Source organism: Hyperolius riggenbachi, chromosome 7 (assembly GCF_040937935.1).
Source record: "Hyperolius riggenbachi isolate aHypRig1 chromosome 7, aHypRig1.pri, whole genome shotgun sequence".
In the NCBI taxonomy this organism is placed as follows: Eukaryota; Metazoa; Chordata; class Amphibia; order Anura; family Hyperoliidae; genus Hyperolius; species Hyperolius riggenbachi.
Genome location: NC_090652.1, coordinates 282,538,259 through 282,564,054, shown reverse-complemented (window position 1 = coordinate 282,564,054; position 25,796 = coordinate 282,538,259). Strand labels below are relative to the sequence as shown.

General features: G+C 43.4%; 1 protein-coding gene and 1 long non-coding RNA gene across 3 annotated transcripts in view; one reads left to right on the top strand and one right to left on the bottom strand.

The window, feature by feature from the left end:
• The window catches only part of ARHGAP15 (Rho GTPase activating protein 15), an 862,741-nt gene that overhangs the window by 707,194 nt on the left and 129,751 nt on the right, over positions 1-25,796 (top strand). The gene's annotated exons all lie outside the window — the stretch shown is intronic.
• On the bottom strand, positions 9,822-13,085 carry LOC137525083 (uncharacterized). The gene is made up of 3 exons (XR_011022859.1): positions 13,000-13,085; positions 11,091-11,328; positions 9,822-10,288 (listed from the first exon to the last, which is right to left on the bottom strand). It is a non-coding gene; the product is annotated as an uncharacterized lncRNA (long non-coding RNA).

Genomic DNA, 25,796 nt, shown 5'->3' with positions numbered 1-25,796 from the left:
AAAGATGGTGTCTGGTGCATTTGCCATTGCTCATCATGGCACAGGGTGTATTCTTCTGTTGTTGCATACGCCCAGAAGTGACCTTCTTTAGCAGAATCACACCCTTTTGATTTAAAAAAAATTCCACTATGACACAGAGAGTTTGCAATGAGTGTTTCCATGCCAGCAGGACTCCATTTATGATCATAAACAGTAGTCATTACTGGTGACAGTGAGTTGGTGTGGTCTCTTAAGCTCTGGCCTATTATTCAGTAATTACCTCTCCAGTCTCCGTTTCAGTGATTCAGACCTGTTTTTTCAGAACTTTGAGTGTAATAGGTGGACATGGGCAGTGGCGCAGCAATAGGGGGTGCAGAGGCTGCGACTGCATCGAGGCCCTTGAGCCAAAGGGGCCCCAAGGGGGCCTACCTGAACCACAACATTAGCTCTCTATTAGTCCTGTGCTGGTAATAATTACTTCTTTAGCTACGCCACTGAACATGGGCGCTATGGAAGTCATGAATATAATAGTACCACATGCTGCAATACATTGTTTGAGAGGTGGGTCTCACCAGCTGAAATGCCTTAAGACAATCAGATGAGTTTTTTTTGATTAGCGTTTAAACGTTTCAAAGTTTGACAAGAGTGAAACGGATTCAGAGAGGGAGTTCCACAGATGTGAAGGGCCGTCTCAGAAGTCCTGTATTGGGAAATAAGAAGATTAGACTAAGGTGGACAATAGAAGATCATTACAAACATAGATTGTGTGGGGATTGTGAGAGTTTATAGCTGGAAATAGGGATACTTAATCGGAATCCGCATACCGTAAATGAAATTTGGAAAATGGAAATCGGATTTCTGTAGAAATACCACATTACCACAACTCGGTAATTTTAGCCCAATCAAAGAACTCAGAAGCATTGGACCAATCAGAGAATGCTGAAACAACTCAGAAGTATTTGGCCAATCAGGGAATGCAAAAAAAAAAACCCAAAAAAAGACTCCTCGGAAAACAGAAATCGGAAATCGGATTTCTATGGAAATTCCACATTACGGCAACTCGGTAATTTTAGCCCAATCACAGAACTCGGAAGCACTGGTGCAATCAGAGAATGCACAGTCAACTCGGGAGTATTTGGCCAATCAGAGAATGCAAAAAAAATTACCAAAAAAGACTACTTGGAAATCGGAAACCAGAAATCAGAAATCCACCTAATCTGTAATCTGAATTGGCGGAAATCGGAATTCCCACAAAATCTGAAAACAGCATTTCCGACCATCCCTAGCTGGATACCAATGTAGCAATGTATGGAGGAGCCAAATTGGGGAAAAGTTTGTAGGTAGATGTTAGGAACGTAAATGGACTGGAAAAGTTTTAACAGTAGGGGTAATTGTGTTTGCATCAGGAAGGAATAGATTTGTGAGTTTTTTTTTCTTGCAAATGACAGAAGATAGTTAATTTGTTATTTTGAGGCCTGAAGAAAGTGGTAACTCAAATGTTATCTTAAAGAGAACCCGAGGTGGTGTTCTTCCATCGCAATCCATATACAGAGGCTGGGTCTGCCTATAGAGCCCAGCCTCTGTTGCAATTTAGTTTCCTCCAAAGCCCCCTCCCCCCCCCCCCCCCCGCGCGCTGCCAGACCCCATAAAACACAGCCGCGCTGGCGACGTGCAGCGTGTTGCAGCCGGCTGTGTTTATCTCACTAATGTCAGTCTCCACTCTCCCACCGCCTCCTGAATCGCTCCGGTCCCCGCCCACGTCCCTTGCCTCCCCGCTGATTGGAGGGAAGGGACGCGGGCGGGGACCGGAGCAATTCAGGAGGCGGGGGAGCAGCCGAGACTGACGTTAGTGAGGTAAACACAGCCGCATAGCACGGCTGTGTTTTATGGGGTCTGGTTGAGCGCAGGGGGGGTCTTTGGAGGAAACTAACTAGCAACAGAGGCTGGGTTCTATAGACAGACCCAGCCTCTGTATGGGGATTGCGATGGAAGAACCCCGCCTCGGGTTCTCTTTAAGGTAAAAAATGGTAACCTCAATTGACTACCCAATTAGCTTAGCTTTCTGAGATAATGTCAGAAACACCTAATCTGCTGCATGCTTGTTCAGGGTCTATGGCTAAAAGTATTAGATGCAGAGGATCAGCTCAGCAGAATAGTCAGGCAGCTGGTATTGCTTAACATGAAATAAATATGGCAGACTACATATTATTTGCTTAAAGGGACTCCGAGCACATCTCATGGGCATGCCTTTAAGACAGATGACTTCCAACAAAGTCGTGCTATGACCCCTCTGGAGGAGCCTCTTGCAATGGCCATGCGTGTCACTTCCTCTTCCTGCTTCATTCAGTGATGCACTTCCCTAACAGAGAAGACAGGGGTGACCCGGAAGTTATAATATAGCCAAGATGGCAGCCACAATTTTTAAATTGAAATTGAATGAAAACTATTTGGTGTAGAACAGCAATTCAAATGAAAGAGGAGAGCACAAGCTACAGAAAGGTAGGCATCTTTAAGTACTTTGCAGTACTGGTCTGAGTCTTAAAGGCATACCCATGAGATGTGCTTGGAGTCCCTTTCAGTTGTCCTTTAAGTATACAGTTATGAGGCCCTAGCCGAACACTTATTATGGCTTTGGTAGTTTCATAAAATACATTTTATAGATAACTGTAGAAAACACGGCTTAAATGTATTTATCTGCAGCCATTTACCTGCGTAGAATGTGAAACATCATATTCCAACATCTACTCCAAGCCTCCAACATCTGACTTGCATTTTTTTTTCAAAAAAGGTTTTATATTCCTCCTTTGGCAGAACACGTTCAAATAGCTGTGGTTTGTGTGTCTTGTTCTCCAATTGAAGTGTGAGATCAAAACTTTGTCTGTAGTATAAAGTAGAGCCTGTTGAGACATCAGCTGTCTCTGTTAACAAACTAAGGTAAAAAAAATGCAATCTCGTCCCCTAAAGATGATGTCATCAGATTCCTTTCTGAACCATTAATTTCTCACAAATTAAGAGCATCTGTTTACAATGTTGAGTTGTATTTTGCAGCATTGTTTACATTTACTTCTAAATTCTTCTTCAGTTTGAAATGTTATCCTTGATATTCTACACGATTTGTGCCAGCTGAGAATGCCTATGTAATCCATACCTATCAAAAATGCAGCCAACACATTTGGGTTTGGCTGTGTCAATGTACAATTGACTTTCAGATATGCCTGCACCGTGGTATTCGATTTTGCAATATTAAGTTTAATAACTGCAATTTTGGTTCGGTATAGCCGAGATACTATCCGCAGCTGCATAGTTTACATAAATTAGATCATTTTTTTCTGAGAAGCAGATATCATTCCTAACTTCTGGGTAGGCTTGGGGGCCACTATGTTGCTGCCTAAGGTGAAGACCACAAACACATACTATTTATGTTTGAACTGCTGATGGAGCACATTCATACAGGTTTTACCCAGGGAATTAAAAAGATCCAAAAAGCCCCATGCTAATATATAAATACATAAGTAAGTTGGGAGACCAAACTCCTTAGAACAGATGGGCAGAATTTTTATATCGCTGACTATCTCTTTTAAGGGCCACTCTCCCCCTTAAAGTGGTCTAACACCCAGCATTTCAACTTTGCTTTAAAAGATTGCTTACAGCTTATAAACTATTATGCCAGATTTTTTTTTTAGCAGAAATTCACTGAATGGATTAAACATGACATTTTAGTGCTGCATTTAGCTAGAAATACTCCTCAGTGCTTGCTTGTTTAGTTACAAATGTATCTATCTACAATGTAACAAACAAACACTGCTCTGAGAGAACAAAGAGGGCTTCCCCGGCAGGCTTTTCAAAGGTCTATTTGTATTCCAAATAAAGATACATTTTGTAACTACAGATAAGAACGGAAGCGGATTCCTAGTTAAATCCAACACTAAAATGTCATGTTTAACCCATTCAGTGAATTTCTGCTTAAAAAAAAATCTGGCATAATAGTTTGTAATCTGTAAGCAATCTTTTAAAGCAAAGTTGTAATGCTGGGTGTTAAACCGCTTTAAAGGACCACTATCGACAATTGGATCTATCCTCCTTCTTCTCTTAAAATGACCTTTTAAATATTCTACAGTTTTATTTTATATTTAAATCTACTTTTTATGTTTTTCCGTCACTAATTAGGCTTTCTTTGGGTGGTACATTATGATAAGAATTATTTTATTCTAAATGCATTATAATGGGAATAATAAGAAACAAATGGAAAAAAAATCATTATTTTTCAGTTTTCAGCCATTATAGTTTTAAAATAATTCATGCTGCGATAATTAAAATCTCAGTTGTGCCTGGATGAGTGAATCTGTGAATGCATTTGTTTGAACATTTGCATGCGAGAGTGCGAAGGGTTAATAGATTTTTGCTTTTTTTTGCGATAATTAAAATCTCAACATTTGTCCATTTGTCCCGGTTATTGCAACATTAAAATTATATCCCTAGTATAATGTATGGCAGGGGTCCCCAAACATTTCGGGTCAAGGGCTGGGTCAACATACTTCAGACTGCTGGGGGGCCAGAGTATACATAAAATAATTTAGAAGTCTTTGGGGGCCAGACAGTGAAGCATACCCAGGTGACAACCTGCAGTCCAATTAGACAGCAGTGTCACCTGATGTGGAATTTGATTGAAAACCAGCAAATTACTGCTTTCTGGCTTCCATGTGGATGGGTGGTGCCAACACTGCTATTCTACATGCGGTCTAACAATATTTAAAGATGTAGCTGACCGCATCTATAAGTTATATATTTTGTGTGTGGGGGGCCGATAGAAAAGCCTCATGGGGCCACATTCGGCCCGCGGGCCTTAGTTTCAGGACCACTGCTGTATAGTGACAATATTTTATTTGGAAATAAAGGTACATTGTAACTAGGGAAGTAAATAAGGTTTCCATCGGAAGCCTGCGATCACAGTGCCGGCAGGGATGGAGGGCAGAAACCAGCGAAAATGACGGCGGGAGATAGCGCGTCGGCTCTATGTAAGAATAAACACTGTTTTTGAACGAAAACAGTGTTTATTCTCAGCGGACATGTACGGATTGGTACAGGGGACTTTTGTCCCTTGCAGCCAATCTCCCCCTGCTCATGGTAACAGCGCGATCGTGGGTATTTGCCCACAGGATCGCTCGCACAGCCCCCAAACTGCAGGGACGTGACTAGTGCGTCCCTGCGGCTCTAGCTGCTGCCGCTGCGGACGTGAAGCTCACTTCTTTTGTGAAACAACATACATACCGTTGCTTATGCAGTTTTGTATAATGCCTAAAGAAGAAACTTAAAGTTTTGAAAACTTATAGTTAGCAATGTACAGTTAGGGCTCATACACATGCTCAATAAAAGTCTTTTAAATGCATAATTATCAAACAACTTTTGTTGTTGAAACAAACCAAAAAAGTTTTTTGCTATTGTTCAAACAACTGATATGAAGCTGCTCAAGTCAATCCAACTGTTGGATTGACTTGAGCTGCGTCTTATCAGTTGTTTGAACAATAGCACACAACTTTTTTGGTTTGTTTCAACAACAAAAGTTGTTTGATAATTGTGCATTTAAAAGACTTTTGTTGAGCGTGTGTATGGGCCTTTAGTCATTTAAGGTATTACAGTATCAACGTTTGTTGCTTTGATGACTGTAATTCATTACTGGTATTACTGGTATCTGAAAAACGAATCAATGTATACGACAATCTTCCTATTAGCGAGATTGGAAAACCGGGGGAGGTTTCAAAAGGTTCCTAGCCTGGGGCACTTAAATGGACAGAAATCTCCCTGATTTCACTTTTCCCTTAAAGTGGACATGAACTCTTGCACAGCACACAATGAAAAGTCTTTATTCAACATATAGTTGCTTAAGAAATTATTTTCTCTGTGTTCTGTGTTTTTTTAGGCAGATCAACCTGTTTTTACCAGCAACTGTGAATAGACTACAGGAGAGCTCTGTCTAGGCAGCTCTCCATATAGTAAACACTGAGGCTTAAAGGGACCCTAAACAGTACTTTAAATAAAAGGCTGTGTGGTCCCCCCGGCGTTCTCCGAGCTCTTATGCGGGTCCCGCTGGCGGCTCCATTACAGGCGACACACTAGATACTTGGCGTCATCACGCCGGCCACTGCGCGTCATCAAGGCAGCCGGCATGACAGTACTGCACATGCGCAGTTCAGACTTAGAAATCCGCTCATGCACAGTACTGTCAAGCCGGCCGCCGTGATGACGCATAGCGGCAGCGCAATGATGCATAGCAACCGCCAAGCATCCAGATCCTGGCGTTACTGGCCCGGGTGTCGCCGGTAACGGAGCCGCCATCGGGACCCGCAGAAGAGCCAGGAGGATGCCGGGGGACCTTGCGGCCTACGGTGGGCTGGAGGAAGCCCCAGGTAAGTGAAATTTTTGATTTACAGTACTGTTCAGGGTCCCTTTTACCCTTTCAAGGACCTGTGCAAAAGTGAAACCAAGTAAAACTTCAGGCTTTTAGGATTTCCAAAAATTGTAATGGCATTTTTTCCATAAAGGTTTTCATGCTGTGTCTAATTTTCTGGCTGGAGCAAAAAGGAACTTCTGCTTTGAAGTGGATCCGAGATGAACTTTTACTCATTGCATAATTGTGTTCCTTTCCTATTGTTTATAGGGCATTCCTCAAGCCAAATACTTTTTTGTTTTTGTTTTAATACTCTAATTCCCTATAAACTAAAAAGCCCCACCCACACTTTTTCAAAGAGCCTTGGGAGTAGCAAGGGCTAATGGGAGCTCAGTCTGGGCAGGAGGAGGGGGAGGTACTACTAGCCAGAGATTTCAGAGGCAGAGGGGAGGAGGGAGGAGGAGGGGTGATTAGGTTTTTTTCACAGTGTGAGTGCTAATGGTGCAGATAAGCCTGCCTCTGTGTAATGTTTACAAACAACATGGCTGCTGTCATTGTATCACAGGATGAAATAATCATATTCTATTAAAGCTGTTTGCAGGTAGATATGCTGTGTAAACTATCTAAACTTTAGATAAGATACAGTATATAGACAAGTTACTTGTTATAGTTAGTTTTTCATCTCGGATCCGCTTTAAGCTTCTCCCTTTAAAGAACGTTCCCCCTTTAAAGAAAGTTCCACTTTAAACTTCCCCCTTTATGCAAAATAGCTGGAACAAAAACATCGTTTTTTTTTATTATTATGATAATATTAGCTTAAGTACTGAACATAGCGGTAACACTGAATCTCTCGTAGTTTCAGACGTGTTTTTTGCTAATTAACAAAAAAAAAATATGATGAGACAAAATGAACCAGCAGACAACTAAGAACTCGCTCACATAAGTTCACGCCAATGCAAAACACGTAGAATAAAGTGCAAACAAGTAAAAAAAAAAAAGCGAGGGGAAAAAATACTAAACTTGCAATTTCTCGTGTGAATTTTCTCCTCTCCTAAATTTTCCTGCAGATGCTTGGCCTGTCTCCTAACTCATGCTAATTATATTCATAATTAAATGTTAAACAAGACTTGACTGAAGCCAACTGGCTTGCACAGGTGTCTCTGTGTATGAATGGCTTACTGCATATACAATAAATCTCTGCCCCCCAATGGACCCGCACGAAGGAGCCACTGAAGGTGAAAGCCCAATGTTCAGAAGCAGAGCGTGCTGTGCAAAAACTCATCAGGAAGATCACTTAGAAAGAGAAGAATATTTTGAAATAAAGTTGGGTACATCATAAAATGCAAACTTATGGCTGAACTCCAGGGAAATGGCTAAACACACAGTTGAAATACAATATATTTGAAATGTATCACCTGCCAAAAGGTTATTTACTTTGTTATTTAGCGTGCTCAGCTGGATGCCGTAGCAAGAATAAGCTGTCCTGTAGGGCGTCACCTTGCTGTTCTCTGCTACTGAGCGATACAGAATGGGTGGAGCCATGCAAAAAGGCTGCTGATTGGTAGTGACGATCATAATCTGCTAATTATGATTGTGCAAAATTTCGGGTAAATTCTCACAATTACGGCCATACATATTTAAGATCTGGGCATTTACTTGATTTTGTGTAATCCATGCGTAATTTCGTGTCATTTTCATGTAATTTTTTTGCGTAATTTTGTGCCAACTTTAGTGGTTAATAGCAAAGCCCCAGACATGCTATTATCCCCAAAATTACTTTGCACGTTCAGAAGAAAGGTGCGAACAAGACCAAAAAAAAAATCATTTTCAAAAAGACCTTGTAATTTTTGAGAAAATCAATTTTAAAAATGAAAAAAGTTTTTTTTTTTAACTCAGAAAAGTGACAGTATGAAAACCGATTTTCCTTTGTATTTTTAAAATCGATTCTCTTAGAAACTACAAGACCTTTTTTTTATTTATTTTTTTATTTTTTTGACTTGATCCGGACAATTTTGTTGATGATAACATGTATGGTGGCTTTGCTATAAACCGCTAAATTCAGCATGACATTATGTGAAAATTACACGAGATTACAGTTCCAAATAACATTTACAAACAAGATAAATTACGATTTGACTCGAAATTGCACATTACAATGTCGCAGAATAATTGTAAATTACGATGCCAAATTAGGATTATGTGAAATTTGTGCTTATCACTACTGATTGGATGGTGCTGTGGGACAGCCCATTACTCTCTGCTAGGGATGGTGAATGAGATGCAAATCATTTCGGGTTGGTGTGGGGTTATGCAAATATTGTATGCAAATTTATGCACCTTGAAAATGGACCAATTGAATTTTACGTCAGCTGGGTTTGATTGGTTTATTTTCAAGCTGCTTAAATTTGCATACACAATTTGCATAATGCTCCACCCACTCAAAATTATTTGCGCCTCGTTGACCATCCCTACTCTCTGCTACTGGCATCAGAAACACATTTTTAGATCTGAAGGCAATTTGCAGTGCAGCAATGGGAGTATTTGCATGGCTGCGATTGAATACAGTGATCGAAGCAGATGGAGCAGATACAGTAACCAGCCTAGTGAGAGCGGACATTGTCCATTCTCATAGATTTTAATTGTGTCCGTGCACCTGGCATTTTGGGTTCCCTAAAATGTGGCAGGTTCAGACTCTGGAAGTGGAAGTGGATCTTATTTTTAACAATACGGAGCTTGCAAAAAGTACCCATGGGGTATATTTTTACAACAAGAGGGAACCAGACCTTACAGACTGTATGTAAGCTGGGGGAGGCAGAACCAAAGAAGCTATGGCGTCAGAGGGAGAGGGTGAACAGAGTGGTGGGCCCAGAGAGAAGGGAGAGAGAAGCAGAACAGAATGGGTGGTTCAGAAGAAGGAGGAGAGAAGCAGATCAGAGGAGGCTGGAGGTAGAGGAGCAGTATAGAGGGGTCTGGAGTGATGAATAGAGGAGCATAAAGGCAGGGGAGATAGGTTAGAAGAACACAACAGAGCAGCCTAATGTAAAGGGTTAGAGTAACACAGTGGAGGCCTGATGGTGATGAAGATATGCTGCAGTGAATAAACTACTACTACACATCCACGGGAAAATGCAGAATAGTGTGCAGAGAGTAGAGAGGTTCACCAGTATCTTTGTATACCTCCTTGACCTTGAGAAATAAGCACTTTACAGATGTTTTGTTGTTGATTTCTAAGTCCATCCTAATCTCTGGCATGGATATGGCCCTCAAGGACTGGAATTCGACATCTTGGTATAAAGCGATTAATAACAGAGACTCCTCCCTTTCTTATTGGCCAGAACAGATCTGGTTGAAAAGGATTCTCATCACAGTGAGATGTAAAGGGGTAAGTTTAGTGGCACTTTGTAAACTCACCTCTTTGAGTTCAGGGAGCTCTGGTTTCCATTAACACACTGACACAAAAAAACAAAACAAAGTCCCAGTGCTGTTTGTCGATCAGGAGTTAACCAAGCCACAGCAATCTCAGGAGCCAGACTTTCTAGAGCCAGCTGGATGTAGCACAGAGAAATGGAGCAGCTGCGCCCACTGAGCACCCCAATAGTGCTACCTGCCAGCATGCCGTGTAGGCGCCATGTCTCTCTGGTGTCTGGGATGCAGCCATCTTGTCTCTTCCATCAAGGGAGAGCATTTAGCTTCCTCTTCTATCCCTTTCCTCTGAACACAGATGGAAGAAAGACGGCTGTGTAGACCTCGTCAGAAAAGGGTTTTTTTGCTTGCCTTTAGTCAGCATCTATACACGTGTCAAGCACATCTGCCGCGTCCTTCAGGTGTGCCAAACATTTGGACTTTAGAGCCACTCTAGGACATTGTGAGTCTGGCTTTCAGATGTTTTTAGGCAATAGATTCAAGGGTGACTCCATCAAGACTCTGGAAATAGAACAAGCTGAAAGTATTAGTGTGTGCTTAAAGTTAAAATACACCTCCTAGGAGTTCTGGTTCATCATGGGCTTGCTGGGGAATCTGTAGCTCTTACACCAAATGTGAGACAAAAAAATTCCACAGGCCTCGTACACACGAGCTGACCAGTCATCAGCTCCTCGGACAATTTCTGTTATCTCCAACAGTGGTTTGAATATGCACACGGTTCAGGAGCAAGATATTGATTAGCAGAGCCGGTGCTGCCATAGGGTGAACTTGTCAACTCCTCAGGGCTCCAAACTACATAGCACCCCCCCCCACACACACACACACACACACACACACAAACAAACACATAAAGGATTATGGACACAATGACTTTGCGGTCAATATTGTACAGGGTCCCATTATAGCTAAAACCTAAACTGTTGATTGAATCGTTTGTGCATTGTACGTTTACAATAGCTTTTTTTGTACAAGACCTTAGACAACAGACTGAATACACAGAAGACCAAGCCAAAGTCCAATTGCTTATCATGCCTTGAAATTTTGATATTTAGACTCATGTGTGAGTATCTGCTTCCCTTCTACATTTCTGCCGCTGCTCCTTTAGAACTTATCAGTGCAATGCATGATAGGCCCCACCCTCTAAAAGTGTGTACACATGTACATTAGGGACTGAAACTTGCTGCCCCACCCCCAAAGGCAACAGTTCAGGACAAAGTGTTGCTATGGAGGGGTAGGAGGGACGATGGCAAGGCACATGACAAGCCAGCTTCAGATGGGTAGGGTAAGGAGGGGAGCAATGTACCTGGCTGAGATGGTTCGATACTTCAGATGGCAATCCACTGAGATGGCTGTACACACACTAGATTATTGGCAGAGAAGGTCATAACCAGCCACCTCTCCTGAGTTTGGACTACCAGGCGTATGAGGCTTTTCCTTGTTTCAATACTGAACTTTTTTTCTTTTTCCTGCTCAGATGTCTTTTTCTTAGCCATTCAGGAGTTCTTTGACCTCTAATGAGAGCTACAGTCCAACTTCTCAGGCTGCAAAGAAACTGACATTTAAAACCCTGAATTCTCGACCCTTACAGTGAGAAAAAAGGAAAGCAGCCAAGTTCTAAGCATGATTTAGACTTGACATGCAAATAATGATTTTCCACTATGTAGCACCTATCAGGCAAGAAGAATCTCAGTAAGCTAGTCTATTGGACATATTGATATCATGTGTATCAGTTTGCATGCAATGTTATCTAGTTTTAGGGTTTGGGGCATAGTTTGCATCTGTTTTGACTTCAAGGTGGGTATTTAAGTCTCTGGGGGCTTTGCACACCTCTGTTGGTAATCATTTCAGTTGCAGCCTGAATAGGAGCACTGCTAATCCCTTCATTGTTCTTTAGAAAATGTGTACACCATTTTATGTTTAGCTGCCCAAGGTTTACACTATGTTTAAATTGTTAGTTAGAGGTTAGGTCTCTTCCGTGAGGACCCCTCAACATGGTGGAAGAGTCTAGTACTGAACAATCTGCGCACAAGCTCTTTATTGGAAGCTAACGTCCTCTATATGTTGTGTAGTCTGCCTGTGTGTGGGCTCTGCACATCTATGCAGCTGGTCAATTCGGGTGCAGCCTGCATTTTGAAGCGCTGCCATCTCTTCTTGTTATAATGGACATATTGTTCATAAGGTATGCGCTATAGCCTATATCCAACGTTCAGCTATACAATACAATGAAACTTTGCATTGGTGTGATGCCGAACTGAACTGATACTCTATCTAGCTGCTTTCACAAATTTTAACAGTTAACGCTAGTCACAAAAACAAGCATTCAGCTATTATTTGTTATAATATCAGGCACATGCGTTACGTACTAGGACCCCCTCCTTCAGTGAGATGCATCGCATCTACAGTACATCATGGCAACAAATACTTTTAATGTGGATCATTGTTCTTTACTCAAATTACAACTTGACCCAACAAATCATTACCGATTTGCATGTTACGGCTGACCGTTTGGATTAAAAGAACGAATACTGACGCGAGAAACATTAACACTTAGCCCTGGGAAATCCTGTGAGCTTGCGCCAGAAACTTCATCCATATATTAATGAAACCTCTTGACTCACAGAACGCCATTTATCAGAGCGAAGTATTTAGAGAGCTTACATCTGGATATCCTCAGCCTTATAAATGATACATCAAAACTAACTTACGAAAAAAAAAATGTGCAAATCAGAAGAATTGAGCCTGCGGGTTGCATGAAAGTCATAGAAAGTGAAGGAACTGAGCAACTACCTCCCGCCCCCGTAGCGCGAGCGTAGCCTCGATGGCCATGACGGGGCAGCTGGCGCCCGCAACGCGAGCATGAATTCAGCAGCAGATGTCAAGCTCTGCAATCGAGGTCCAGCCAACTTCAATTTGTACATGTTCCTGAGTAGCTAAAGTGAATACTTTGTTGTGTCACAATTTATAAATAAACCAGGCCCGATCCATCTAAAATCCTGTTCAAAGTCATCTTAATTATATTCGGTTCCTTTAATATTTATGGTTGTAAGCTACGTCTATAGTTCTGTCTCAGTATCCTTCTTTTCAGCATGGCTACTAGGAGGCCATTAAAGAAAAACATGAAGTGAGAAATGTAGCAAAGAAGAATTGTAACCAAGGATTGAACTTCATCCCAATCAGTAGCTGATGCCCCCTTTCCCATGAGGAATCTTTACCTTTTCTAGAATAGCACATCAGGGGGTCTGCGTGGCTGATATGGTGGTGAAACCCCTCCCACAGTGTGATGACAGTTTCCTGTCTGTGAGCCTTATTGCATTGTGGGAAATAACAGCTGTTTCCAACTACCAAGCAACCAGTATCTCCCTCTACATACATATATCTATAAAAAAAAAATATATACATATGTGTTGTTGGAGGATTGTTTTATCACATTATGCACTCTTTTGTGAATGTTTTTGTTTTCTGTCAATAAACATTTAGAGACATGCATTGACGTCAGTTGTTTTACCTTTCCGACGCCAATGCAGCCTATACCATTCTGAAAGAGGGAGGCATCTTGTCCTGTATAGTGAGTGGCCGTTATTTTCCACCCCTCTGGCCATCTCATGTATTTTTGCCTATCTTGTAACTGCTCTATCGAGCAGTTACTTAGCTTACAGCAGCCGCCGTAAAGAGATGGATGCAGCCTCCTCCGTGCTGCGTACTTTTGTATGTTGTTGTGAGTGGCTGTGTGTAAGCTGCCCGGCTGCCAAGGACCCCCTTTTCCTATGCAGGCAATGAAACGGACACTTATTGTTGTCCGTTTCCATGGTAACCTGACCGGCTTTTTGCACTGCGCAGGCTTGCGGTGGCGGCATCAAAGAGCTCACACAAGCCCTGTAGCTGTGTGTTGCTCTTGTTTGCAAATTGATGCGTATTCATTTCTGCAACACATATGTATGCTAAAGGGTCTAAAATAGATTCATTTAGCAATAGTGCCCCTTTAACCTTTCCCAATGTTACTGGTAGTGGTTGTGGTAATAAATAATGGCAGTTGGTGCTTTTTTCTTCTTGTCTGCCAGTAGTAAAGATTATGACAAGCAGGCTCATGGTGGATCAAACAACATCAACAAATTACATGGCAAATATCAATCATTTCTTGATCTCTCATCTATTTTTTAACTTCTGACTTTGCAATGTATTGAGTAATTTTTTCCCCTTTTTTGCTTAAAGGGACTTAGAGCTGAACTAAAGAAAATGTTTTATACATACCGGGGGCTTCCTCCAGCCCCATATGCTCAGATTTCTCCCACGGACGGCGGTGTGGGAGCGATCCAAGTGTATGGGACTGGAGGAAGCCCCATGTATGTATATAAAACGTTTTCTTTAGTTCAGCTCTGAGAAACTTTTCAAGTCTCTCTTTAATTGTTCATCGTCAGCAGTGTGTCCAGAGTTCTGAACGATTATTAAACAATGCTTCTGCAAAGTCTATACCACTTCACCCTATGCTGTTTAACCTTCTTATGACCGCGTCACACCGACTGAACGCGTAAACACGGCGGCCCCCCCAGGACCGCCTAACGCCAATTGGCGTCAAGTCCTGTGGGCGTGTTTTGCTGGGGATCGTGCGCACGCGCATCCCCGCTTGAAGTCTCTCAGCAGCGAACGTTGCTAGGAAACTGTTAGACAGCGAAACCGCTGTCTATTTACATAGTACCGTGATCTACGGCAGTGCTGTACTAGGGACAGCTGTGTCACTCCGCTGTCCCCTAAGGAGGCTTAGGAAGTGATCGGCTCTCATAGGCTGATGTCTACGAGAGCCGATCACTGTGATTGGCTGGTGGGGTGGGGAGGGATCGGGGAAATTAAAAAAAAAATCATAAAAAGACAATAAAATTGATAAAAAAAATAACCACTGCCTGCAGCAGCGATCAGAGCCCACCAACAGAAATCTCTATTGGTGGGCAGAAAAGGGGGGATTCATTTGTGTGCAAGTAAGTGTGGCTCTGCAGCAAGCCATTAAAGCTGCAGAGCCCTAATTTGTAAAATATAAATGGGGGGGGGGGGGGGTTTAGGATAAAGCCTGTGGTCCTTAAAGTGTACCAGAGATGAAACCTTAAAATGATTTATATTTGGGGCTTCCCCCAGCCCCATCTGCTCCGATCTCTCCCAAGCCACCGTCCTCCGCTGCCCGCAGCTTCCCCGCACTTCTGTCAGTCAGAGTCAGTCTGGCCTAAGAGAAGTGCGCCCTCTACGTATCTCTCCAGCAGCTACTGGAGAGATACACAAAGAGCGCACTTCTCCTGCGTAGCTGGCCACGACTGATGTCAGTGACGGGACCCAGTTCCCGAAGTTGCGGGCAGCGGAGGATGGCGGCGTGGGAGTGATCGAAGTGGATGGGGCTGGAGGAAGCCCCAGGTATATATAAAATCTTTGTAAGGTTTCAGCTCTGAGTCCCTTTAAGAGGTTAATGATCATATTGGTTGCCTGTTGTTGAATATGCTTCTCAGTGCCGTGCTCCTATCTCTCTACAAGCTTATCCATACAGGGCATGCACAAGTAAGGTTCGAGCATGCCCAGTAGAATCAATCATCAGGACTGACTCTTAGTCTAATAGCAATTAGTGTATGACGGCTGGGGTGGGAGGGATGGAGGGGCGCACTTTGGTGTCTCAGCCTTGGGTGCTGGAGGACCTTGTCCCAGCTCTGGGCCTAGAGGGTGTGAAGGCAGGGTCAGTTCTCTCATGAAGCAAGGTGAAACATTTGCATCAGGTGCAGAGATTACAACTTACAAGGGCAGCATGTTTGTACTGTGTTTACACTACACTAGCATGCAGTCAGAGTAGGAGGAGAAGCGAGAGGAGAGCGAGGTGAAGAGGTCATCTTTGGGGAAAAGCAGCTTGTTGTGCTGTGTGAGGAGTCTGACAGTGAAAAAGGAGAGGGGAGGCAGGAGAGCAGCATTGTTTCATTTGACATGCACAGCAGAAGGGAGGAGGTGGCACTGCTGTCCTGACTGAGGAGGAATGGAGGACGGCCGACTGGCTGAGGGTGAGCAGTTTGTTTGTCACAGACTCGCAGCCAGCCAGTGTGCTATCGTGTTGAGCTGCAGCACGTCATCTGAGAACATTAAATGAAGCAGAGTAAATTGTCGGTTGCCGTGCCACCATTCCGAATCGGGGGGGGGGGGGGGGAGGGGTCTGGGGATAGGGGCATCCTCACAAGTTTGACTCAGGCAGCAAAAAGTCTAGAACCGGCCCTGCGTGAAGGAGCCCACCTGCCACCTTTCTTTGACCTCTCTCCACTTCAGCTTATTAAAAGGAGCACACAGGGATGTCAAATCTAATAGCCTGCCTAGGGCCTCATTACCAGAGGTGCTCAAATCTGGATCCAGGAGACATCCGGATAGTTCTATCCGGATATCCCCCAGTTACCTGTGCGGGGTGGGCGGGGGGTCAATCTTACTTGTCTGACGTCTTCTTCGGTCCGTCCCTCGGTGCCTCCTACGATGCGGTCCAAGCGGCAGTCACGTGATTACAAACACTTCCTACTTCCGGGTTGAAGGAGATAGTGTTTGTAATCACGTGACACGCATCGTGAGAGGCGCCGAGGGACGGACAAAGAAGACATCAGACAGGTAAGATTGACCCCCCGCCCACCCCGCACAGGTTTACTGGGAGATATCCGGATAGCAACTATCCGGGTATCTCCCGATTCCGGATTTGAGCAGCTCTACTCATTACATTATTAACCATCTCTGTGAACTTGTTAAGTGTTTTGCATTTGTGTTTCAGTTCTGATTTCTTATCCTTGTTAAATGAACAATTTACACGCGTTTAAGAATCATAGGGGCAGCTAACCCAGCTTTTTAGATTTTCTTCCACCTATTTAAAAATAATAGAAATGTGGAGATGACATTTTCGGCTTCTAGTTTTTTTTTGTCATTTTATTGCTTTTCATTTCTTCCCTTCTATCTTAAACAGTGTTTACATCAGAGATTATTTCCTTGCAGTTGGCACAAGCTGAATGATGTCGGCGTGGTACAATTATTGTCTACGATAGTCTGTAACTTTGACAAATTCACCTCCAAATATCATCAAGTGAGCTCAGAAAATTGCTTTTATGATCTGGTCAGGATCTTTGGGCGGTATTAAAAAAAAACATAGTGAACTCTACAGATAAATTGTGTTTCTCTTTGTTCAGCAGTAACGTAATATTCCGTTGGGTGATTATTGTTCATGGAGTTTATTGTGGAATGGACTGTCACTATTTGTTTTATCCGCTTATTCTGGGATTGTGCTTGGTGAAGTTTGTAGCTTCTTAACCCACTGATTGAAATGATCAATTTATAGTAGGATATCTTTCAGCTAAGGATGCCAAATCTTGGAGTACAGACAGGTATATTACAGTTTATAGTTTCTTTAATGGACAAAAAGGAGAGAACAAAAACTAGTCCACTTTTTTTGGTCTTGTGGTTTTAGAAGACACGTTGGGGGCCATTTTTGCTAATTGGTGATCAGGTTTAAAATAAATTAAAAAAAATAGACAAGTAATACCTTCAAACTGAGGACTCATTCACCAGAAAAAAAGCAATGGTTCACCTCTTGTGACTGTTCTAGCCATGAATGATATTTTAGATGTAGCATTATAAGAGCCATTGATTTTCGTTGTGGCTGCCTAATGAAGCAGTTGATTGGAGCCAATGCACAGAGCCAATGCATATTGTTTGGCAATATATAGGTTGTTGGTGCAAGCTGTACCATTTGGACATGGTGCTCATTTTTTGTTAAAGGATACCCGTAGTGACACGTGACATGATGAGCTAGACATGTGTATGTACAGTGCCTAGCACACAAATAACTATGCTGTGTTCCTTTTTTTCTTTCTCTGCCTGAAAGAGTTAAATATCAGGTATGTAAGTGGCTGACTCAGTCCTGACTCAGACAGGAAGTGACTACAGTGTGACCCTCACTGATAAGAAATTCCCCTTATTATATCTTTCTTGCTCTCAGAAGCCATTTTCTGCTAGGAAAGTATTTTATAGTAGGAATTTCTTATCAGTGAGGGTCACGCCGTAGTCACTTCCTGTCTGAGTTAGGAATAAGTCAGCCACTTACATACCTGATATTTAACTCTTTCAGGCAGAGAAAGAAAAAAAGGAACACAGCCAAGTTATTTGTGTACTTGGCACTGTACATACACATGTCTATCTCATCATGTCACATGTCACTTCGGGTATCCTTTAAATATACACCATGACCCAAGTATTGTAGGAGGAATGAGTTTGAGTTTTCCAAGCCTTCTATACCCTTAACAACTGTGGCCACCATTCCTCCCATAACTAGTGGAGGCACCTTGCTCCCCCTCCCTACCTTAATGAATGTGGCCACTGTATACCCCTTATTCTTATAGAAAGTGCAGCCACCATCCCCTCCAGTTGTGCCCCTATCCCATATCTACATGTAGTATGGCCCACCATTTCCCTACCCGGAAAAGTACTTCCACAATAATATGAAAGAAACAACTCATTCTGAATAGTGGGTGAGAAGGGGCGAAGCAGTTAATTTGGCGGCAGAGCCACGTGTGCAAAATGGGCAATGCCATGTCTCCAGAACTCACTATTTTATTGGGTGCCTCTAGTGCTCAAGTTATCATTAATAGCCACTAATTGTGTCTATTAACGTATGCACCTATGGTGGCACCCATATTATCATCATATTATCATCAGTCCCCCACAAGCTATGCCTAACCCTTAGACTAAGCTGGTGCTCGGGAGGCCTTACCCTTTCTTAGGGTAAGGCCTCCCGAGGGGGTGTTAGAGTTAGGCATCAGTTTGGGTGTCTGTAGGGTTAGGCATTGGTGGGGGGGGTTTCTTATAGTTGGGCATCATGGGGGTGGCGGGTTTAGGGTTAGGCACTCGTGGCGGTGATCTTAGGTTTAGGCATCAGCGGGAGGGGGGGAATCAGCTAGTGCTAGGCATCAAAAAGGCTTGTGTGTGAGTAATGTTAGGTAAGGCTATGGTCAAATATTAATAAACATTACCAATATTTTAATATCGGAATTAAAAAGTGGAATATAAAAAGTGGAGTAATTTTATTGATATTCCACTAGTGGCTTTCTCCGGTGCCCAAATTATCACGGTCCCCCTTTTTAAACGTAAGCGAGAAGGGGTGACATCATCCCTGAGACTGAAGAGACTAAAATGGGTGAGTGTAATGGGGAGTTTTCAGGGGTGGGGGGAGTAACTTTCTTCCTCCTAGGGTGGAGGGGAGGTCAGGGGAGTAACTAGAGGGGACCAGCCCCTGCAATTGCAGGGTAGAGGGGGCACAGAGCTGTAGGGGGCACAAAATACTAACCCTCCCTTCCTCCGATACAGGGGACTATACTTTAGATCAGGTGTTTTTGTGTCTACACTTGTTATGGGTGTGAAGGTCATGATGGTCACACTTGTTTTATGACCCTTGTGAGATGGGCCCCCAGACACCAAGGCCATGAAGGGCATCAAGGGAAGGGGTGTGAATAATGTGAAGGCCCCATCAAAGATTTGCGGGGGCCCCAACAAATTGTAGTTACACCACTTGGGGGGGGGGGGGGGTTAAAAAAATCCTGGAGTTGGACTTTAAATAAATAAAACAACAATGTAATCATTACACACAGGACATGCTTTTAATGTATTCACTGTTTACAAAATCAAATTAATTTTGTTGCTTGTTTACCTATTTAGGAGAAAGAGGGGGAGAAAAAAAGCCCTAATCTGCAGAGACAATAACAATATTTTTGGAATTTGCCTGCGCGATGTTAATCATTTAGTTTCATTTATGGGCAGCTTATCATTCTAATCACGGAAGGAGCCAAATGTTATACCTAACGCTCCCACCACAAATGGCCTTTTTCAAAATATCCCCATCTCATTCTTTTGTATGACTTCTGCGCGGACAGGCGTCGCCCGGCGCCTGGTGGCTCCGAGAGAATGTTAGCTAGCATCGCTCATAAAACCCTAATTCATCAATGTGAGCATGATTTGCTCTGAACAGGAAAGCTCACAAAAGGGTGAATCTGTCAGATAGACAGGTGGTCCGAGATCCCTCTCTGATACTGAATGATATGAATAATAGATTCTGCTATATGTATGCCAAGACTTGAGTTGTAAACACAGCTGCCTCAGTTCCCGTCCAGAATAACAGCTTTGAGAATGGAATCGCAGGAACCTCGCATCCACCTGAGGACTCGGGCTGAATGCACAGAACAGAACACTGACGCACTGTCACATACAACGCCGCTTGGAAAAAACAAACCCATAAAACTAGTTGTGCTTTCTGGGCCGTAGATTAACTCGAGTTTTCTGAACTCCACCAATGAATAGCTTAGCAGACACGGCTGAACTGAGAGCTGGATATTTAAATCGTAACTCAGGCAGTGTTGGCTATATGGAGGGGATCTGGAATGTATACAGTAAAAAGAGGATCAAATTGTTGTATAAAAATGAGAGTTTGAGGTTGGTAAAAACCAATAGAAAAAGTTTGAAAAAATATTGGTGCATCTTATCTGCAAAAGAGTAGTTATACTTAACCTCCTAATGACTGCTCCATGCCAGGGGCATAGCAATAGGGGGTGCAGAGGTAGCGACCGCATCGGGGCCCTTGGGCCAGAGGGGCCCCGAAGGGCTCTCCCTCAACTACATTATTAGCTCTCTATTGGTCCTGTGCTCATAATAATCACTATAGATACTTTGAATAGTAGTAATCACTAGCACACTGTTCCCCATCCCCTTCTTGCACCTCTGACACTGTAGTTGCCATTGGCAGGTTTTGGTGCGCTGTATCAATTGTTATGTATAGAGGGCTTGGGGGGGCCCCAATGTAAGACTTGCATCGGGGCCCACAGCTCCTTAGCTACGCCACTGCTCCATGCCCATTGGCGTAAGCAGTGCGGCAGCCCCAGGACCACTCCACGCCGTTTGGCGTGAATGGCTGTGGGCGGAGATTGCAGGAGATCGCGGTCTGATGTGCTCGCTTCTCTGCATGAATGACGAAGCTTTGCTCCGCCATCAGTCTTCCAGCCTCGATCGCCGCTCGGAGACTGTTAGATGGCGAAATCGCCGTCTTTTAACACTGTACAGCGAAGCGATCTAAGGTAGCGCTGTACTGGGGATAGCCATGTCACTCGGCTGTCCCCTCCAGAGGCACAAAGGCGATCCACTGAAGCCTATGACAGCCGATAACACTGATTGGTTGGTGGGGAGGGAGGGGGGATTATAAAAATAATAAAAAAACAAAAATTATAAAAATAGTAAAAATAGTAAAAAATAGTAAATAGTAAAAAAAAAAATAGAACTATTTATTTAAAAAATATTAAAATAAATATTTATAACAGAAAAACAAACATCTGGGGAGCGATCAGACCCAACCAAAAAAAAGCGCTGTTGGTGGGGAGAAAAAAGGGGGGTGCGTTGTGAATCACTTGTGTGCTGAGTTGCACGGCCCTGCAGCGAGGCATTAAAGCTGCAGTAGCCTATTTAGTAAAAAATGGCCTGGTCACTAGGGGGGTTTAACACCGCAGTCCTTAGGTGGTTAAAGCAGCAGGGTCAGCCATACTATGCCAGGGAAAAAACACACATAGTAGATAACTACTTGTTTTACTAACATAGCAGATGTATTGTACTACCCACATTTTGATTTCAGTGAATTATATAGTAAATAAAGAGAATTGTGTTCCTGGCATTTGCCATCTTGATTCCCTCTGACTGAAGCCAATTCCAATGTCATTCCCGTCCTTACTTTTTTTTCTCCTACAATCTGCACTGTCATAGCTAGCTTGCTTTGTAAACACACGAGAGCACAGGTATAGATCATATTTCAGCTCCACACTGAACTGCACTCAGCCAATCAGTGAGGAGCAGGAACATGTGAGGGGAGATGCCAAGCTTCCTTCTTGTCGGCAATGTACCAAATAGAGCCTGTCTGACTGAGATAAGATTTATTACAGCAGAAACATTTCTGAATAGATTGGAGTGCTTGCAATGCAGGGTGAGATTCCAGGCTGCATAATGAACACAGTGCAGCGGGTAAATGGAATTTGATTTTGTGGCTTACAATCCCTCTTTAAAATGGCTTTAAATGAGGATGTGACCTAATTAAAGTGAACCTTAAGTAAAAAAATAAACTGATGAGATAAACAACTGTATCAATCCTCCTACTCCTAACAATTACTTTTAGATATTACACAGTTTTATTTTATGTTATCTAAAATCTTAAAAAATTAGATTTATTGTTTTGTCTGAGCTCAGTGTCACTGACCTGTGTCTGAGAGAGCTACAAAATATAAACTATTGACATCTATTTTAGGTCATCCCTCCTCTCAGAAGCCCAGTTCTCTGCCAGGAAAGTGTTTATGGTTGTAATTTCTTATCAGTGAGGGATGCTATGGTCCAACTGGAAATAAACTCAGTCAGTTGCATAGCCAAATATTAACTCTTTCAGGCACAAAAAAGAAAAAAAGGAACACAGCATAGGTAGTTGTATGTGTGTCACTGTACATACACATGTCTTTCTCATTATGCCACATGTCACTTAAAGATGGGCTAGCCCAAAACCTGTCGGTAATGTCAGATTTCTACTACTTACTGTAAGTGACAGCAACATAGGAGAAAAGTAATTTATGGCTCATTTTACCCTGGGAGAAATGCACTTATTTGTATGTGTTTTACATTTCAAGATTTTAGCGACAGTTCCCCTTTAAAGAGGAACTCCTGTGAAAATAATGTAATAAAAAAAGTGCTTCATTTTTACTATAACTATGTATACATTATTTAGTCAGTGTTTGCCCATTGTAAAATCTTTTAAATCCCTGATTTACATTCTGACATTTATCACATGGTGACATTTTTACTGCTGGCAGGTGATGTAGCTGCTGTTTGCTTTTTTGGAAGTTGGAAACAACTTAAAACAGTTATTTCCCACAATGCAATAAGGTTCACAGACAGGAAACTGCCAAGAGTACCATGGTCCTCAGTTTCTTGTGGGAGGGGTTTAACCACAATATCAGCCATACAGAGCCCCCTGATGATCCGTTTGTGAAAAGGAATAGATTTCTCATGTAAAAGGGGGTATCAGCTACTGATTAGGATCAGAGCCGGGACAAGGTCCTCCAGCACCCAAGGCTGAGACACCAAAGTGCGCCCCTCCATCCCTGCCACCCCAGCCGTCACACACTGATTGCTATTAGACTAAGAGGCGCCACAGGGCCCACAACCTCCCCAACACCTCAATATCTAGTTATCTGGCTTGCAGTCACTGCCATGTGTCCCCTTTTTTTATTTCTTTCTGCTTCAAACACATGAATTCTGCGCCCCCTCCTACACTGAGCCCTGAGGCTGGAGCCTCTCCAGCCTATGCCTCGGCCCGGCCCTGATTGGGATGAAGTTCAATTCTTGGTCACAGTTTCTCTTTAAGAATCCCTTTAGAGAGACTCCGTAACAAAAATTGCATCCTGTTTTTTATCATCCTACAAGTTCAAAAACCTATTCTAATGTGTTCTGGCTTACTGCAGCACTTTCTGCTATCACAGTCTCTGTAATAAATCAATGTATCTTTCCCCTGTCAGACTTGTCGGCCTGTGTCTGGAAGGCTGCCAAGTTCTTCAGTGTTGTAGTTCTGCTATGAACTTCCCCGTCCAGGCCCCTCTCTGCACACTGCCTGTGTGTTATTTAGGATTAGAGCAGCTTCTCTCTTCTCTCTTATCTTTTACAAGCTGGATAAATCGTCCTCTGAGCTGGCTGGGCTTTCACATACTGAAGAATTACAGACAAGGGCAAAGCTGTTTGCAGGAAGAAACAAGCAGCCTGAAACTTCAGTGCATGAGAACAGGGGGAAAGAAACACACAAATGATCTCTTGAGATTCAAAAGGAAGGCTGTATACAGCCTGCTTGTGTATAGATGTATTTTCTATGTGTGGACATACTGTACATCAACCTACTTCCTGTTTTGGTGGCCATTTTGTTTGTTTATAAACAAACTTTTTAAAACTGTTTTTAACCACTTTTAATGCGGCGAGGAGCGGCGAAATTGTGTCAGAGGGTAATAGGAGATGTCCCCTAACGCACTGGTATGTTTACTTTTGTGCGATTTTAACAAATCGCGGCCGAGATGAAAGCTCTCTGTTATGAGGGAGCCCCGCACAATTTAAGCCAGGCTGACAGAACTGCTATTAGATGGTTCAGACAGCACCGCGACCTGGTGATAAAACAGGCGGACAAAGGGGGGAATGTGGTAATTATGTCCACTGAATTTTATACCAGGGAAGCCTACAGACAACTAAATAACTTGGAGTATTACACCAAGTTGAGTAGCAACCCCACAGTCAGGTACCAATCCACTCTACGCACTCTGCTCAGACGGGGAGTGGAAAAAGGGTACATGTCACAGAGGTTGGCGGTTGACCTACTTCCCCTATCCCCCCGGTACCCTGTGTGGTAACACCTTCCCAAGCTACACAAGTCCGCAACAACCCCCCCGGGAAGACCCATCGTCTCGGGGTGCGGCTCGCTGACGGAACGGTTGTCCCGGTTCCTGGATCACCTATTACGCCCCTTACTTTCTGGGATACCGGCCTACCTGGCTGACACGCTCGACACTATCAACCTTGTCGAGCGTGTGACATGGAGGCCAGGGTATAGATTAGCCACAATTGATGTGGAGAGCCTCTATAGCAGAATACCCCATGAAGAGGGAATTAGGGCGGTCCGTAGGTTCCTGGACAAAACGAACAAAGACGAAGGCTACAAAGACTTCCTGTGTGAATGTCTGCGATTCGTCTTGACGCATAACGCGTTCCTCTTCGACGGAAGGTGGTACCACCAGACTTCCGGGACGGCCATGGGGACCTCTGTGGCATGTACCTATGCGGGCCTGTTCCTGGGGGCCTGGGAGGAGGACTATGTGAGAAGCCCAAAAAACTTGTTCAGACACAATATTGAAATGTGGGCTCGCTATGTGGACAATGTGCTGGTCGTGTGGCGGGGAGGCACGGATGAATTCGAGGCCTTCATGAGCCTACTCAATGACAACCAAATTAACATGCGCTTTACTTTTGAAATAAGCGATAAATCCATCAACTTTTTGGACCTGAAGATCAGGCCTGATGGAGCCAGGTTGGTTTGTGAGGGGTTCAGGAAGGCCACGGCTGTCAACTCGCTCCTCCACAGAAGCAGTTTTCATCCAGAACATGTTAAAACCTCCCTGCCATACAGCCAGTACCTACGCCTCAGACGAAATAATTCTAATCTGGCCACCTTTGAGGAACAGGCGCAGGAATTGACAGCACGTCTACAAGCTAGAAAATATGATGAACATTCCCTGCAGGAGGCACAAGACAAAGCTAGAAAAAGAGACCGCACCTCTCTCCTAACTAGACCCACCAGAAACAGGGGAAAGAACCCTTTCACCTTTACATTTGATTATACCCCTATCTCGCGGAAATTGACCCAAACTATCAAGAAAAATTGGGCAATAATTACTAGGGACCCCACCCTGCAAAAGGTATTTCCGGACCCACCTAGAGTAGCCTTCAGGAGAGCCCCAACTTTAGGGGACACCCTAACTAGAAGTGAGTTCTGCTCACCGCAAACTCAAAATTGGCTAACTATTAGACGCCCCAAGGGTAACCACAGATGTGGCAATTGTAAATATTGTCGAAATATGTGGGAGGGTACAAACTACCGTTTGGGTGGGACCCAATGGGAGGTAAGAGCATTTATTACATGTCAGACAGGCTTTGTCACTTATGCCATATTTTGCCCATGTCAGTTTTTTTATGTGGGCAAAACCACCCGTCCCCTAAAGGAGAGGGTGGGGGAACACTTTAAATCCATAAAATCGGGGAAGGGTTGCCCTCGACTCATTGAGCATGTCAGGGAGGCCCATGGGGGCAGAGCGGAATGTCTGAAGTTCGCCGGCCTTTTACATGTGGTTCCGTCCCGAAGAGGGGGTAATCGAGACCAGGAATTAACCAGACGGGAGTCAAGAGTTATTTTACGTAC